The sequence below is a fragment of the Aythya fuligula genome, chromosome Z (assembly GCF_009819795.1).
Source record: "Aythya fuligula isolate bAytFul2 chromosome Z, bAytFul2.pri, whole genome shotgun sequence".
Taxonomy (NCBI): Eukaryota; Metazoa; Chordata; class Aves; order Anseriformes; family Anatidae; genus Aythya; species Aythya fuligula.
The window spans coordinates 36184018-36203457 of NC_045593.1; positions in this window are offsets into that span (position 1 = coordinate 36184018).

Consider the following 19440-nt stretch of genomic DNA (forward strand, 5'->3'; position numbering starts at 1 on the left):
TAAATTGCTTCTGACATTACTGTGGTTTATATATCATTTTTATTGGCTTAATGAAATATACATGTGTATGTTCTCCCTTGTCTACCCTTGACTCTTCCTAATGAGCACATCTTTTTATAGCCTTCATTTGCCATAACAACAACCTTAAGCCAAAAGTAAAAATACAACCCATTTGATAACTGTTGTGAGTTAAACTTGGTATTAGATGTGTTCTGGATCTTAGATGTGTTCTAGGCTTCTTACAACTGCCCATTCAAGCGAGCAGTCCTATTTCTACTTATGAAAATATATTAGTTGTCATTGCTAAAAAAATAGTTTATTGGAGAAAATGATTCAAACATAGTTTTTCTGATCAACTTATTAATAACTAATAATCATATTAATACCCACCAACTAAACCACACACACACAAAATAATAATAATAGTTTTTAATGAAGAAGAGCACCGTATTCCTAATGAAACACAAGTCACAGAAAAAATGATACATGTCACTCTGGGAATGGGATAATGCTGAGGTCTTTGAATTTGGTCAACAACTTATGAGCAAAGAGCAGCAGTATAGGATACCTTCAGGTTGGTTAACCTTTGAAAGAGTTTAATTTAGACCCTGGTTTTGTTATTACTGGAAGCTGAAGGAGTAAGTTCATAAAACTGAATTAGTTTAGTTAAATTCTTATTGTATTATTCTATCAGGGTAAGTTCATCACTCTGAATTTTATTCACCTCCTCCACCATACTTTCTGCATTTCTATGACACTGTTTTTGCTGCCTGTGTCTGATGTGTAAGTGCCACAATTGTCCAGACTTAATCCACTGCCAGAACTCATCCAAAAACATGACTGATGTCATCTTTGTACACTGAGCTGATGCTTGCAAGCTTAGGAAAAGAATTTTATTTCTTGGCTGTTTTTCTCCCATGTTAAGAATTGACTTGACCATCTCCACTTTGTCTTGTTGTATATAAATCTTACCCATTTTGTACTGGTTTTGGCTAATTTTCTGGTTATTTTGGGCATATTTGGTAATTTTCTGGTTTGTACTGTGTTTTTTTTGGCTAATTTTGGTTAATTTTCTTCATAGCTTCTCATATGTTTTGAATTTGTTATGAAAACAGTGATGACAACACATGTATGTTTTAGTTGCTGCAGAGCAGTGCTCACACAGAGCCAAGGCCTTTCCAGCTCCTTGTGCTGCCCAGCCAGTGAGGAGCCTGGGCGTTCACCAGGAGCTGAGAGGGAACACAGCCAGGACAGCTGGCCCAGGTTGGCCAAAGGGGTGTCCCACACCGTATGGCATCGTGCTCAGCAATAAAAACCTGGATGAGGTAGGAAGAGGTGGGAATGGAGGGGATGTACACAGTGATCACATTTGTCTTCCCAAGCACTCATTACGCATGCTGGGGCCATGCTTTCTGGAAGGGGGTGAACATCTGCCTGCCGATGGGAAGTAGTGAATGAATTCCTTATTTTGCTTTGCTTGCAAATCCAGCTTTTGCTTTACTTATTAAACTGTCTTTACCTCAACCCATGCATTTTCTCACTTTTACCATCCCAATTCTCCTCCCCACCCTACTGGGGGGCGAGCGAGTGTCTGTGTGGGGCTGAGCTGCCCACAGGGGTTAAAACCACACCTGCCATCCTCAGATATTGTTTCTTGTAGTATTTGGATGCTCAGATACAGAGTGCTGTGAACTCTCACTTAGCCTCATAACAGACTGACTTCCTGTCCTTGACAAAGTCTTATTGTTCTGTCAGGAATGTATTGTGTTGCCCTACCCTAGTGATGTTCCCTGAACTTTTTTCCCAGAATCTGCTCCTGATCTGCTCTTCAAACCTGCCAGATTCCATTTTTTTTTTTTTTTTTTTTTTTTGACAAGGTTAACCACACACCCTTCACTAGTTTAAGTTTCACTCCATTATTTGTTTAATATAGAAGAATTTCTTACATTTTTATTTTATATGGAGTGCCATCTTCCTTGGTTTCACAGGATTCAGTTGCCAGCACTTGATTAAACTCAAACATGTTTAATTTATTATGGGCTTCAAAACCAATAACAGTCTTCTCTTCTGCTTTCCAAGTGAAGTTTTATTTAAATGTATTTTTTTCTGATATGGTACCCATCTACAAAAACTTTAAACTACAGTGTGGTTTTGACTGCTCCATCTTTCCCATTACGGTTTCTTTCCCTGCTGAGTACTAAGTGGTGACCAGGCATTACTCAGGCTGTGGTTTTGCAGTCACCTTAAACCAACATGAATGCTGCCTACCATAAAAAAAAAAAAAAAAAAGGATCTTTTCATCACTCCCTCACTAGTTTGCATGTGCCTTTGGACTAGTCCCTTTGGGCTGGTAACTATGTGGGTGAAAACAAACTGAACCCATTTTCTTGCATTTGGTTAGTTCTCACCTGTATCAGTTTCCTGATGCAGCTTGTTATGGACCTATGGAAATCCAGCCAGTCACAGCACAGGTAGGAGAGGAAGGGAAAAAAAAAAAAAAAAAAGCTGAGGAAGAGTAAGAAATGGCAAGAACTTTATCCTCATGGCGTAATCTTCATGCAAGAGATCAACTTTGTATTCACCTGCAATAGCCTTTAGGTAACAAGGCACCTTGTCCAGACCAAGACGTAATGCTGAGCCTTTAAATGCAGGTTTTCCTGTGCTGTAGGAATGAAGGTATGGGTCAGAGTCTGTTGGCTTCAGAAGTCACATCCCCCATTGATTTAAATGGAATAAAGATTTTGCTCTGAGGAACACAGAAATCAAAGTAGTCCTTGCTGGTTGCTGTGTGCTAAACATATCTTTCAATCTCTTTAACCATGCTTACAGTGCTTGTGCTGGAGAAGGTGCCAAAGGCAGAATTGATTGGAACCTGTAGAAAAATATAGAGTTGCTGTATACTATGGACAAAGTAGCATGGGCAGAGAAGATAGTCACATTCCTAAAATACTGAGCTTTAGGAATACAGTCTTCAATTTAAACTTTGGGTATACAGATGGTTTCAGCTCTGATTCCAACCTTGTGGATATATCTATGCTGCAGAGTTTGGTAGAAGTTCCTGACATCCCTGTAAGGGAAACATCTCAACACATGTTAAATTACCTTAAACCCAGTGGAAACAACCCTGCATCCAGGAGCCTACGGCCTAATTTTAGCAGATGCTCCAGGCATTGTAGGCATTAAAATAATGATCATCCAGCCTCTTAAAAAGATGAACAGGTTATTGTTGCAGCAATGTACAAAACTCCTATGGGATATAAAGTTTGAACATATTTTACTCCACCATACATTTCAGAGTAAAGGAACCTTTATTTCTTTCAGGCATCTATATTGCCAAGTCTCAAAAACATAACAATTTTTTTTTTCCTCAAAGGAAGAAGATACTATGGTGCTAGTGTCTATATCAGCAGAGTCCCCACTGCAAAGATCACCATGCAGAGAAAGAGCATGCCTCGAGGTTATCTAGTGATGTTGAAATTGCTCTTGACTCAAACCTTTTTTCTTTTTTTTTTTTTCTTTTTTTTTTTGCTTGTAAAGGTACAGTGAGTAGAAATGAAGGAAAACAATGCTTCATAAATTTGTTTTAAAAGGCAAATCCAAAAGTCTTATTGCTTTTAGTTTGTTTACAACTGAAAAACATAGGTGTTTTTCACTGAAATCTAGGTCTTAATGAATTCAAAGCTGGAAGCCCATTCTTGCTGTTATACTCAATTTTCTCTTTGTAAAGTCCACTCAGATTGAGATCATTGCACTTATCAAAAGAGACAGCTTTGAAAATCATTCTGGATTTCTGACTCCCCTTTGGAAATAACTACATCATTTTTACACAGGTAATGCATTGGTGAATCCATTTTGCAGCAACCAAAATCTCTCACTAATCTTGCCCTCATACGCCAAGTAAGGCAATGTGTAAATCTCACCCTGAAGGCTCTCCTAAACTGGCTTCTGTATCTCATAGGAAAAAACAATATTGGCAACTGGTACTTGATAGAAGAAAGCACATGAAAATCTTATTAGTAAGTTGAATGTTACCAGGCAAACAGTAGTCAGCCTCTTTAAGATGATAATGAATCTGCAGTCACACAGTTTAATCTCCAAAAGATCTCACAAGCATGGGCCATTGTTTTTAACTAAGTTTGTGGGAAGATTTTGGCATTATTTTTTCTAGTTTCCTTTCTCTCATCTGTGAGAAAGAATAGTATCCTCCCACCACGTGCAGGTAACTTCCTACCACATCCTTGTGGCTGAAGGGAAAGAACTGGAAATATCAAAGTGCAAAGATGGCATACAGACACAGTGATCACTGTGTGATCTGGAGAGCAAAAATGCTGTCAAGAAGAGAATTCAAGACAAACATACAAAGTGGCAGCCACTGGAAATACCCAGGGAAAGAATGATTGTGTAAGAAGAAAAGGAAAGTAAGAAAATGGTTTGTTTGGTGAATAAGGAACAGGAAGAAATATACAAGAAAAGATGGCTTTCATGGCTCTCAGAGGCTGCTTTAAAAATGTATGTGCAAGACTGTTCCTTGAATGATTAATACAGGTTGCATACCTTATTTTATGTGATGTACTGCATCTCTTTAGCTTCTTCATATAGTGTTGTATCTGGAACTATCTAAACACATGATAAAGGCGATGTTAATGGGACATCTACTGAATAGGAACTGGGAAGATTTGGACTGGGGTTTGAAGATTTTTATAAGGACTCCCTAGAACAACGATTATGCTTGGCCCTTTTGAACATGCTATAAATAACTCCAGAAAGCACAATGCCAAGATTTAGGAAGTGGTCTAAAATAAGAACCTGTTTAGAGCTATAAGAACAAAACTGCACAATTTTTAGCCTATTTTTCTTTGAGCACAGAATCATAATATACAACTGAAGGATTTAATTCCTTAGTGACAGTAATTCTATAATGTTTGCTTTCTCAGCGGGTCCACTAATTGTGATGATGTGAGAGTTTAATGCGTAAATGATTGTTCACTGTTAATGCTAGTTCAGTGACCTTAAGCAGCTTGAGCTGAAGATATTTATAGTCTGGCAGTGCCTGAAGTCTTGAATGTTGCATGGGAAATCAGTAAGTGCTTCCTTCAATTGTTCATTTCTGACTATCAGCTTGGACTCCTGGCATCCCATCAACATCTGGAAGCAGCTGGCCTATTTTGTCTTGTATGCATTGATGTTGACAGCATATTTAAAATGACATTAGTAAGTATGGCCTGATGACAGTACAGAGCTACATCTTCCAAGGTCATATTCCAGTACTGGTATTTTAAAGTGTTGTAGCAGAGGCGAGTGCAAGGCAAAAGTACTTTGAGCAGTTTGAGAGATCTTAATGGTCTCTGACAAACTAAACAACAGATGGAAAGGTGCATCTAAAAGATTTAAACATTTCTCTTCAGAGCAAGCCTAAGGCAAGCCACTCCTCTTCGGAAGAAGAAACTAAAGTTGTTTTTACTGCTTGAATTAGTTCATTGCAGAACTTTTGTGTGTGTGTGTGTGTGTGTGTGTGTGTATGTGTGTGTGTTTGTGTGTAACTTCAATAACCCACATCCAGTGCTGGGGGAAGACACTGAAACTTCCACCACCTCCTCTACAGGATGCCTGAATTTCTCACCAGGCTGAAAATTCAGTTTGTAGCAGAAAATGTAAACAAAACCAGGGATGCTTAAAGTGTCTTTTCCTTTTGACATGAACAATTAATTTAACAAGCATAGACCAAGAAATAACAGAAGCAAAGTTCAGGGCAGTTTGTTCAGGGTATTCAATTTTACATTATGTGCTGGGGAAGGACAGCACCCCTCAAAGCTTGAATCCATCTTTCAGAAGGTCCCTCAAGTACACAGGGAGGGGTACTCCCTTTTCTTTGATACCCGAACTGGTATATTTAGAAAATTAAGTCTTCTGTGCAAAGTCCTCAAGACTTGTAAATGCAAAAAGAGAAGGGAACAAACAAAAACCTTCCTGATTTTTCAACCATATCCTCCTTTTCTAATAAACTAACTGTAAAGCATGTTCTGTGTGCATTTCAACAAAAAGCTGTGTGTACTCTGTTAATACAACTTACTTATACTGTTTGCACAGGCAATGTTTGTCTCTTTCGGAAGTCTCACTGGGACTTCAGCAAAGCATACATACGCTTGTTTTACTGGGAGGGAAGACAACATCCATTTCCTAATTTATGAATGAGCTTTCTTCTCTTCTATTAATTCATCTGCTTTGGAAAGCATCATCAGCTTGCAGTCCTTCTTCCTCATTTCCACCAAACATTTCCTTAAAAAACTGAAACATTTCCAGCAATAATGTTATTTTATAATTTAATACTTATAACAGCATGGTTCTTACTGATTTTGAAATATTGTTTTGGCAGTGTAGAAGAACCTCAGTGTAAATCTGTGCTGTATGTGAGGCAAATTTACTGATGAGCAGTCTACATGACACCACTAGCAAAGAGTAAAGAGGTATGTTGCACTGAGCACAAACCCACAAATAATATTTCTTCCAGCCTTGAGGAAAAGACATGCTTAGAAAGATAATTGTCCTTCCAAAGTTGCATTACAATTTTAAGTTGTTTGTTTACTATCTTGAGACATTTTCCTCCAGTTTTGAAGACTCACCAAACAGCAGAGAATGCATTACAGAGTCACAGACTAGTTTAAGCTGGCTGGCATCTCACAACATTGTGCAGTCCAGCCCCCTGCTCAGGGCAGGGTCAGCGGCAATGGATTGTTTTTGGCCATGTTGGCCTGGCTTTCAGTATCTCCAAGAACGCAGATGTTGAATGAAATTCATCACATCTAAGTTTAGGCAACTGCATTGTAGAGAATCTACATCTGTGCTGGTTGTCTTGTTATTTTTTAGAGTCTGTTGAGAGAAAAGGCACATCAGCAAGTGGCTGAAAAGCCTCCCAGCAGAAAAAGACCTGGGGATGCTCATTAACATCTAGCTGAATATGAGTCAGCAGTGTGCCCAGGTGGCCAAGAAGGCCAACAGCATCCTGGCCTTCATCAGAATAAGTGTGGCCAGCAGAACTAGGAAAGTGATCTCTTGTACTCGGTACTTGAGGTGAGACCACACCTCGAGTACCATGTTCAATTTTGGGCCCCCTCTACAGGAAGGATACCGAGTTGCTTGAGCATGTGCAGAGAAAAACAATGAAGCTGGTGAAGAGACTAGAAGACAAGATTTATGAGGAACCACTGAGGGAACTGAAGTTGTTTGATACAGAAAAGAGGCTGAGGGGAGACCTCATTGCTCCCTACAACTGCCTGAAAGGTTGCAGTGAGGAGGGTGGTGGTGTCTTCTCAGGACATGAAGAAATGGCCTCAAGTTGTACCAGGGGAAGTGTAGGTTGGATGTTAAGAATTTCTTCATGGAGAGGGTGGTCAGGCATTGGAATGGGCTTCACAGGGAGGTAGTGGAGTAGTTCCTGGAGGTACTTAAGAGATTGATGGATGTAGCATTAAGGGACATGGTTTAGTGATGGGAATCAATAGGTCTGGTTGATGATGTTGAAAGTTTCTTCTGTCCTAGATGATTCTATGATTCTATTCTATACAGGAATAGAGAGATATGGTTTTAGGTTGGTTCTGAAATTAGGGTGAAAATGGTTGTCAATCCCTCTTACAGTTGGATATTAAACCTGTCACATAAGCACATTCATGAGAACTAGTTAGTTTCTGTATTAGCCTCAAAAGCTACTGTACTCTGGGACAAAGACGTGTTGTATTTTATGTATATATGTTAGGAGCAGGGAACACAAAATTGTAACCTTTGACTATGATGCAGACAAAAGGGAATGAAATGAGCTGGCCAGTGCTTTAAAGAGAATATATATCACAGAATCTCAGAAATTATGTTTGAAGTTAAACAATGGGTTAGGCAATGGACATGACCTCCTTAGGCTGCTTAGAGAAAGATGGGTTGAGAAGTTTGCATTGTGCTCAGTATTCACTCTTTTCTCATTGACTTTCTATTCCCATTTCTTATGGGGCATTTAGATTAATTTTTAAGGAGCAATGAACACTTTTACTGCTTTTTTCCTTTTCTGCATTTTTGGGGCTAATGAAATCTAAATTCTGGAGCCTTTATGAAAAAATATTGTACCCTGTCAAGAGTGTGCTGCCTGCTTTTATGAATCTCTGTCTTCCCCACAATGCAGTGCAAGAGGCATACAGGAACTCTGCATGTTTCTGCTCAGGCTGTATTGATTCTCTCATGCAGTTATAGAAAAGGTTATGGGAAAATATAGCTCGATTATCTCACAACACTTTGGTGAATTACCCTGTGTCACATTTTTGAGGAAAATGCTTAGGACACCCTGCAGCAAAGAAACAGAGGCTGTGGGGAATAGAGGAGTAATCTTTGTTTAGCAGGGGTATGACCAGAACTATTTCTTGTTTTTGTAGTCAGTAGAGGTGGGAGACTTTATTGTTATCTGTTTTGTTTTTGTAGAAGCAGCAAAATTTGCTACTTTATATTTTACTCTCCAGTTTAAGACTTGAGGTTAGTCCAAACTGTGATTCCTAATCAATTATATAAAACAACTTCATTCATCGTATAACTTCCCTATAGCCACTGGAGATACAGTGGAAGTCAATTCTTTGTTTTCTGTACAAACTCTGTTATAACTTGAGTTCAGTCATAGAAGTGGAACAAAAACAAAAAACAACAACCAACCAAACAAAAAACAGTAGCATTCTGAAAGCCCCACCTGTGCACCAAATATATATATATATATGTATATGTATATTTATATATATCAATCATCTTGGTGAAAGAGATGTACTGGAAAGAGAAGTACTGATTACTTAATTAATAGAGAGGGTATATAAAGTGAAAGCAGTGTGGGTGATGCCAAACTCTGGAAGGACACTCTGTTTCATTTTCTCTTACCAATATCTGGATCCCCATGCCAGTTTGTTCACTTAGTTAATGAAGGATGGAGAACATGAGGCATCCTATCCTCCTATTAAAACTGTTTCTTTTATAGCACTAAAACCAGTGAGTGTAGGAACATTCATTTTAATGGGAGCCCAATGCATGCTGCATAGCAAAGGTCTCTGCCTCCTTAGCAAAGGCGCCTGCCTCCTCCCTGCTATGGACACCTCTGCATGCTTAAATATCATGGCTAGCGTACTCAAGGTACGTGTGTTTGTCATTGAGGTCCCTGGCTCAGAACTTGGATGGGATCTGTTATGTGGTACAACACATAGCATTCTTAGGTGATAATTAGAGAAGCCTGAAGGCTATCAAATGAGACTTTAGGGGACTGGGACGGTTAGTGGATGGAGCGCGAGTACAGGTGGTGTTTTTGTCCATCCCTACGGTGGCAGGAAGGGGTACAGAGACGACACAGAAAGCCCACCTGATAAACATGTGGCTCAGGGGCTGGTGCCAACACAGAAATCTTGTTTTTTTCGACCATGGGGCACTTTACTCAGCACCCGGCCTGATGGCTGCAGACGGGTCCCTATCTTTTAGGGGAAAAAGGATCCTGGGCCAGGAGCTGGCAGGGCTCATTGAGAGGGCTTTAAACTAGGTAAGAAGGGTGATGGGGCTGAAACAAGGGTTGTTGGAGCTGTGCCAGGGGAACAATATCAAGGCCAGGGGATAAGGCAATGGCCCAGCTGAAGTGCATCTACACCAATGCACGCAGCATGGGTAGCAAACAGGAGGAGCTGGAAGCCATCGTGCAGCAGGCAGGCTACGACTTGGTCGCCATCACAGAGATGTGGTGGGACCACTCTCATGACTGGAGTGCTGCAATGACTGGCTATAGGCTCTTCAGAAGGGACAGGCAGCACAGAAGGGGTGGTGGTGTGGCTCTCTATATCAGAGAATCTTTCGATGTTGTAGAACTCAAGGCTGGGAATGACAAAGTCGAGTCCCTTTGGGTTAGGATCGGCAGGGACAACAAGGCCAGTGTCCTGGTCGGGGTCTGCTATAGACCGCCAAACCAGGATGAGGAGACGGATGAGGAGTTCTACAGGCAGCTGACAGAAGTTGCGAAATCTTCGGTGCTTGTACTCGTGGGGGACTTCAACTTCCCTGACATATTCTGGAAGCACAACACAGCCCAGAGAAAGCAGTCTAGGAGGTTTCTGGAGAGTGTGGAAGAGAGCTTCCTGACGCAGCTGGTTAGTGAACCTACCAGGGGTGGTGCCCCGCTAGACCTTCTCTTCACAAACAGAGAAGGACTGGTGGAGGATGTGATTGTCGGGAGCTGTCTTGGGCAGAGTGACCACGAAATGGTGGAGTTCACTATTCTTGGCGAGGCCAGGAAGGGGACCAGTAAAACCGCTGTATTGGACTTTCGGAGGGCTGACTTTGAGCTGCTCAGGACACTAGTTGGTGGAGTCCCTTGGGAGGCGGTTCTGAAGGGCAGAGGGGTCCAGGAAGGCTGGGCGCTCTTCAAGAGGGAAATCTTAATGGCGCAGGAACGGTCTGTCCCCACATGCCCAAAGACGAGCTGGCGGGGAAGAAGACCAGCCTGGCTCAACAGAGAATTGTGGCTTGAGCTTAGGAGAAAAAAGAGGGTTTATAATCTTTGGAAAAGTGGGCAGGCCACTAGGGAGGACTATAAGCGTGTTGCGAGGCTGTGCAGGGACAAAATTAGGAAGGCCAAAGCTCATCTGGAGCTCAATCTGGCTACTGCCGTTAAAGATAACAAAAATTGTTTTTATAAATACATCAACACGAAAGGAAGACTAAGGAGAATCTCCATCCTTTACTGGATGCGGGGGGAAATTTAGTAATAAGAGATGAGGAAAAGGTGGAGGTGCTCAATGCCTTCTTCACCTCAGTCTTTAGCGGCAATACCGGTTGTTCTCTGGATACCCAGTACCCTGAGCTGGTGGAAGGGGATGGGGAGCAGGATGTGGCTCTCACTATCCACAAAGAAATGGTTGGTGACCTGGTATAGCACTTGGATGTGCGCAAGTCGATGGGGCTGGATGGGATCCAACCAAGGGTACTGAGAGAACTGGCAGAGGAGCTGGCCAAGCCACTATCCATCATTTATCAGCAGTCCTGGCGATCGGGGGAGGTCCCAGTTGACTGGCGGCTAGCAAACGTGATGCCCGTCTACAAGAAAGGCCAGAGGGCAGACCCGGGAAACTACAGGCCTGTCAGTTTGACCTCAGTGCCAGGGAAGCTCATGGAGCAGATCCTCCTGAGAGTCATCACGCAGCACTTGCAGGGCCAGCAGGCGATCAGGCCTAGTCAGCATGGGTTTATGAAAGGCAGATCCTGCTTGACGAACCTGATCTTCTATGACAAAGTGACGCGCTGGGTGGATGAGGAAAAGGCTGTGGACGTGGTCTACCTTGACTTCAGCAAGGCTTTTGACACCATCTCCCACAGCGTTCTCCTCAAGAAACTGGCTGGTCTTGGCTTGGACTGGCGCACGCTTCGTTGGGTTAGAAACTGGCTGGATAGCTGGGCCCAAAGAGTCGTGGTAAATGGAGTCAAGTCCAGTTGGAGGCTGGTCACTAGTGGCATTCCCCAGGGCTCAGTGCTGGGGCCGGTCCTCTTTAATATCGATGATCTGGATGAGGGGATTGAGTGCACCCTCAGTAAGTTTGCAGATGACACCAAGTTAGGTGCGTGTGTCAATCTGCTCGAGGATAGGAAGGCTCTGCAGGAGGATCTGGATAGGCTGCACCGATGGGCTGAGGTCAACTGTATGAAGTTCAACAAGGCCAAGTGCCGGGTCCTGCACCTGGGATGCAATAACCCCAAGCAGAGCTACAGGCTGGGAGATGAGTGGTTGGAGAGCTGCCAGGCAGAGAAGGACCTGGGAGTGATGGTGGATAGTCGGCTGAATATGAGCCAGCAGTGTGCTCAGGTGGCCAAGAAGGCCAACGGCATCCTGGCTTGTATAAGAAGCAGTGCGGCCAGCAGGGCTAGGGAGGTGATCGTCCCCCTGTACTCGGCTCTGGTGAGGCCGCACCTCAAGTACTGTGTTCAGTTTTGGGCCCCTCACTACAAGAAGGACATGGAGGTGCTTGAGCGGGTCCAGAGAAGGGCGATGAAGCTGGTGAGGGGCCTGGAGAACAAGTCTTACAAGGAGCGGCTGAGGGAGCTGGGCTTGTTCAGCCTGGAGAAAAGGAGGCTCAGGGGCGACCTTATTGCTCTCTATAGGTACCTTAAAGGAGGCTGTACGAGGTGTGGGTTGGCCTGTTCTCCCACGTGCCTGGTGACAGGACAAGAGGAAATGGGCTTAAGTTTTGCCAGGGGAGTTTTAGGTTGGATCTTAGGAAGAACTTCTTTACCGAAAGGGTTGTTAGACATTGGAACAGGCTGCCCAGGGAAGTGGTGGAGTCAGCATCCCTGGAAGTCTTCAAAAGACGTTTAGATGTAGAGCTTAGGGATATGGTTTATTGGGGACTGTTAGTGTTAGGTCAGAGGTTGGACTCGATGATCTTGAGGTCTCTTCCAACCTAGAAATTCTGTGATTCTGTGATTCTGTGATTATTACTGCAAGTTTTTTACTGAAACTGATAATCTTTACATAAGCAGTGAAAAGTAGAAACAAAGCAAATGAACCAATGAACCAACCAAATGAATACAACCAACCAACCAACAAACCAAACAAAAAACAACAAAGCTTGATAAGGAGAGAGAGAGATTTGGGAGCTTCATTCATATTAATAACTATCCAATGCGGCAGGTCAAAATCAAGACCAGGTCTTTTTTCAGATAAAGAGTTTGAATACTTCAATTACTCTTTTATTGCCTCTGCTGTCCCATGCATGATCTATCTGATCTACACAAAAATCTCAGAAGCAGTCTTTCTGTACAAAGACTAAACCATTGTAAAATTTGAAGCTTGTGGAGTCTTATGAATGCATGAATGTTGTAACATAATTCTTGCATTAAGAAGCTCATAGGAGAATAGGTCATAACATCTGTGAACTTTATGACTAATCTGGGTCATGAATGGCAGATAATTTTTCTCAGGGAACCAAACAGGCACAGATGGGATAGCCTCTGAAACTGTGGACAAAAATACAAACAATTGGACAAAAAATGCTATCTGATCACAGTTATTATTGGACATTCAACAGGACAGAATAACCAGTCTGTACCCAAACCTCACATGGTAATGCTATGAAACATAAATATATAGGTAAAATTTGTGCATTTTGTTCTGATGGAGGTTAAGAGCTAATGGCACCTTACTGCACCAGAATTTACTGATTCAGCTGTGGCTGCAAAGCTGGAACTGCCGTTTGTTCTTTAAAGCCCATGTTCTCATATCATTTGATATGAAACTGTGGTTGTTTCATGCTGACTGCAATGGTAATTTGAATCCCTGAAGATGTTTTCACCTTAACAATGTCTGCCAAAAAATTACCTTCGATGTTCTGCAGTTTCATCTTGTACTTCTGTATATCTCTCTTACTTCACCTGTCTGGAACATTTTGTTCTCTATTAGCCAACCCATGCTTCCACAAAATAAAAGAAATTTTAAAGGTGAGCAGAAAGTCAAGAAAAACTGTGTAGTCATTGATTCTCAGGCCCTGAAGTTTGAAAAGCTAGACATTTATTTGGATGGCTTACGTTAGTTTGTATCAGCTCCATGTGTAGCACGGGGACACAAAGATAATATGCTGACAGTTTCTAAAGATTAAAATATTAAAAACATCCACAATGCAATAAAAGCATGAGCAAAAATAGAATGGTCACTTAGGTAAAACAGAATTATAGCACAGGAATGAAAAACTGAGTAAGAAGTTTGCAACATAAGTATGCAAGCTGTCTGATGAGTTCCCACTTTGCACACTCTCTGATCAAATTTTATTTATCTACATGTAACGTAATCTGTAATGCACCAAGAGATGGAATAGCTCACTGTATAGATTGAATTAATATAAATTATCAGAAATAAGACTATGCTGGCTGCAGAGCTTTATTTAAAGCAGGCCTGCTGATACAGTACAGTGAGGGGCTGCCCACAAGCACACAGATGAAAAGGAACACTCATTAGTTTTGGCAAGAACAAATGATGCTTACCTTTTTGCTGTTCTCTGCCTCCTGGGAGCTGGTGATGTGGACATGCTAACATCTGCTCCATGTAGTAGCTGATAGCATGCTACAAATAGACAAGGGAGAGAATCTGAGAAATTAAGCCACGCTACTCTGCTGATTAAATTTTGGAATACAACAGCAGTCATTTAAAAACCCAAGCTAGCTGCACACCTAAAGCAGGTGTCTTGTTCTAGTACACACACATAAATGCATGTGTATTTATGTCTCTTGGCTGCAGGAGAAACATCTTGAAGATATCCAAAATGCTAATCCCGGGACTTCTGGACTACTAAAACACGTTTATCTAGGCAATGCAGCAAATATATGAGAAGAGCTCCAGCATCTCTGTAGTTGATCTAGGTTACTCTGTGCTGCTAGCCGTCCTAGCTATGACTAAGTTATAATGTTGGATCTAAGCTATTACGTTGAATCAAACAGGAAGAAGGGCTGGTGGTGGGCAAAGGACTCTTTCTTCTCTGCATGCATTCTTCTGGTATTCCATAGCTGCTATGGTGGAACACATTGTAGTGGGTTTACGTGGCAAGGTTTTGGTAGCAGGGAGCCATAGGGGTGGTTTCTGTGAGAAAGATCTAGAAGCTGCCCCATGTTTGGGAAGGGCCCCATTGTTTTCCAGATCCGAGCCAATAAGCGATGTTGTTTTGCGCCTCTGTGAGAGCATATTTAAGACAGGGAAAAAACGCTGCGCCACACAGCAGCCGGGAGAGTCAAGGGAGTGGGAGAACAGCCTTGCACCAAGGTCAGTGTAGAAGGAGGGGGAGAGGTGCTCCAGGCGCCGGAGCAGAAGTCCCCTGCGGCCTGTGGTGAGGACCATGGTGAAGCAGGATGTCCCCCTGCAGCCCATGGAGTACCACGGTGGAGCAGGGTTCCACGCTGCAGCCCGTGGAGGAGACCACGGTGGAGCAGGTGGCCCTGCACCGACGGAGGCTGCCGCCTGTGGAAGGCCCCTGCCGGAGCAGATTCCGGGCCGGACCTGTAGCCCGTGGAGAGGAGCCCACGCAGGAGCAGGTGACCTGGCAGGAGCTGCTGCCCGTAGGGGAGCCAGGTTGGAGCAGTTTTCTCCTGAGGGATGGACCCCGTGGTACGGACCCATATCTGGAGCAGTTCTGAAAGAGCTGCTGCCTGTGGGAAGCCCACGCCGGATCAGTTCATCAAGGACTGCATCCCGTGGGTGGGACCCCACAGCACAGGGGATGAGAGTGACCGAGAAGGAGCGGCAGAGAAGAAGTGCTGTAGACTGACCATAACCCCCATTTCCCCGTTCCCCTGCGCCGCTCGGGGGGAGGAGGTGGAAAAGGGTGGATGGGGGGGGAAGGTGCTTTTGGTTTTTTTTTTTTTTTCCTTTGTTTTCTCACTTCTCTCGCTTGTTAGTTGTAGGCAATAAATCTTACTATCTCCTTATGCCGAGTCTGTTTTGCCCGTTACAATAATTATTGCGTGATTTTCTCGTCCTTATCTCAATCCTTGAGCCCTTTTCACATATTTTCTCCCCATTCCTCTTTGAGGAGGGGGAGTGAGAGAGCGGCTGTGGTGGAGCTCGGCTGCCCACTCGAGCGGAACCACGACACACATACATGGCGGCTGCTACAAAGCATGGCTAAAAAAATGCTAGTCAGTGATGTTAGATGGTGACTGACAATTAATTTTATTTGTGTGTCTTAAAGATCTATTTATTATCCAGAGTAGCCAGCATCCAGTGAATGATGGATCTAACTACTTATTTAAGTTCTGGCTAAACTGGCATTAACGGAGACTTGAAGCTTGAGAAGAACACATCTTTCTCTCTCTTAATAACCAGTGGAGCAGTTCACACAAACATATTAGCTTATTGCTGGCTATTGGTAAGCCACAATGACAAGATTCATGATTGCTTGGTCCTGCATTTTTCCAATATAGGATTAAAATGGACAAGGGAAGACGTATGTGCAGAATAGCAGGAGTAAAAGCAGACCTCATTCAACACGGCAGAGAACTATTTAAGTATCTTCGGGAAAAGCACAGTGCTCTGCAATAGCCTTATAAGAAACATGCTGTCATAAAAGGCTCTCATCACTTAAGAGAAACAAAAAATGCTTGCTTGCAAGGTATTATGGAAAAGACACATACCTTGTTTTCTGTTGAGCATGGTGACAAAAAAAAATCTACAGTGGTTTGATAAACACATGTCAAAGAAGTGTCATATCAGAGTATTGTGTTCAATTAAGCTTTGTACCCTTCAATAAATAAGAAATCTTTATAGGAGACATCATCTGTCAATCATGTACCAAGAAAGAAAATTGAAGTTTTAAATCCATAAGACTGGAATTGGATGATTTGCAAGGGTAGATCTGTTGGGACTAAATCTGGATAATTTATATAATGCTTGAAACAAACACCAAAATTCAGATATTTACTTTCTCTACAATGTTGTTAGGAAGAATAATAACACTTCAATGATAGGAAAAAAAAAAACTGCTAATCCTGTTTTATTTTTTGTTTGTTTTCTGCAAAATGAAATGGCTGCTGTAATTCCAAAAAGAGGATGTGGTTTATGGACATTTTTCTGTCCTGCTTCTTTTGTTCTTAGGTGTTTCCATCTTCCTTCCTTGGGACTAGCTGCCTACATCTTGTGTACCATCTTAGCTGCCAAGATATTTCCCAATCAATGTAGGAATTCATTTTTTTAAGAGATTAGGGGATAATGGAATTTCTTTTTGTTTCCTTTATGTCTTACTTACATGCTTACATGCTCAATTGCTGTGATGATGGACAGAGTAACACAATGTATTTGTATCTATTTTTTTTCACTCTTTTGATAAACTGACCAATTAAATAATTGGTCTTATTTTCATAATATCATTCAGTTCCTGCTGATTTACCTTCTTTGAATTCACCTGTCTTTGCTAGCTGATTTATAGAAGAGTAGCTGAATGGATTAGGTTTTGAACAAGGACTTTGATATGCAAGGTAGAGTTTCTTGTTTAATTTCTGGTTGACCTACACAGTTTCTGAGCAACTGTGGGTAATGGACTGAACCTTCCCTGGAGTTTGGATTCCCTTTTTGTAAGGTTGTTTTATACTTTTCTGTCTTACACAAGCAAAGTGAGTATAATATCAACAAAGTTTTCATGTAAGATCATCAACGGGACACTGTAAGTACCTTTATAAATATCCAGATATTTCCCCAGTGAAGTGTGAGTGAACATTGCAAGTACATTCTGGTGTTTCCATGTTATCTATTTTGAAAGAGTTGAGTTCATAATGCTTGATGGTTTCATCGTGTTTGATTACATTGGCCTTTGGTCTTTCAATGTGCCTTTATTACTTTGTAACTGCTGGAACGGAGTGATTTGCTTCCAATGCACATTCTGCAAGAACCTGTAATATGTAGCCACAACATTCTCTCCTGGAATTTATTTTTGAATTCTTTGGCTCAAGTAACTCTTCCTAATGTTTTTCTTTTATTCTTAGCATTTTATTTCATTTTGGTGGGCAAACTGTCAAGGGATTTTATTATACTTTACATCCCCGTGTGCTGTTGGAAATACTAGTTAACTGAGTTAAAAAACAAACAAACAAACAAACAAAAAACAAACAAACAAACAAACAAAAAAACCCTGGGATCAGATTCTTCAGGGTCTATTGAAATTAGTCATGTTTTTTCCACTTCTCTCACATAATGACTTTCAGAATGAAAATAGCTGTTTGATTGTTACTGGCTTTAGAGCTGTGCAGTAAATTGCATCTTTAAAACATCTTGCTTATAAACGGAGCATGGGGGCTGTCTCATACCACTGCTGGAAGATGCCTAGATTTCTGTATCAGTAGAGGCTGAAGTCTTCTGGAGCTCTGCTATGCATCTTGATCTCCTGACAATGGGAATTATATCAAACTCCAATTCCCTGAAAGTGATCTACTTGTGCTTCCCCTTTAATCTCTCTGTAAAAGGAATTTCAGTTCCTTGGAGTAAAATACGAGGCATAATTTGAGAATTAAGTTAAGAATGGCCAAACAACATAAGTGAAACACCACTGCAAAAGAATGAAATGAGGATTTTGAGAAAAAATGGGCATGTTGGTGTGTTTGTGCCCAAAAGAATTAACAAAAACTTAAAACTGAAATCAAGGTGCAGAGTAAATGGGAACAAGCCTTTTAAGTGTGTTAAGGAAGATCATGTTCAAACATTAATGGAAAACTCTTTCTGCCATCAGGCTTTAGCTTACTACTGTACTGATCTGGAAATTGCTATATTTTATAAAGAATTCATGCTACTGTCTAGGTAGCCGCAAAAGACATTTCCACCTTATTTTTCTGAATAATGCAGTTTAAATTACTTATATTTTGGAAAAGATTATGAGATTTTGTTCACTCTTCTAGAAAAAGAGAGTTTTTTTTTTTTTTTTTTTTTTCCAGCAATGTTCTGTCCCAATTAGTCTGACAATGTTTACTTGTAAGGGTTCCAAAAATCAGACAACTTGAGTCAGGAGCTTAACATACCAACTACCTCAAATTAATTCCTGCTTTAATCATCCAGATTTTAATTTAATTTAATTTAATTTAATTTAATTTAATTTAATTTTATTTTATTGTCTTCTTCTTTGCCTTCTTTAAAAAAAAAAAAAAAAAAAAAAAAAAAAAAAAAAAGCTGAAGAATTAATCTGTGGGCAAATGGTGAAATAGGGAAGATTCTTGCCATTCTAAATTCTCTGAAATGAAATTATCATATAGATAAGTAAAAGTGTTTCTTGCATGATCTTTACCATACTATCAGTGCTTACAAGTTCACAGTACAGCTCTTGGGTAGTTGAAAACTCAATTTTTCCTGTGATATATGAAATACTTTCTAAGTATTACTATCAATTATACTTGCATAGCATTTTTAAGTTAGTAGTCATCAAAGTCATCACATAATGCAAATATTGCTAGAAGTAGCACGCAGTTCTAAATCTACAAAATCAACTACGTGTTATATGAGAAAACATATGAGAAAACATATGAGAAAAAACAACATGAGAAAAAAGTTGTAACAGTGTGAACAAAAGACGGGATTAGGGTTGCCTGTAACAAAGTACTTACTGCATTTGGTTATTGCTTGGGTATGCAACAATGATATTTTCTTAATTCATTTTGCCTGCATATATATATATATATATATAAAAATATTTCAGAATGAGATGTGATATGTTATAAGCAAACACCTTGTTATTGTTCATTACAGTTTATTATCTATGATTCTATGATTCTCTTGGAAAAATCTAGGTGAATAATGCTCTGAAGTTCGCTTCAGTGCAATGACTTCTGTTTTTAATAAACTGTAAAGAACAATAAAAAGAGCCACAAATGATGTGATACACTGAAAAGCATATACCAAAGTTGTCTTTGGCCAACAAACTTCACCATTTAATT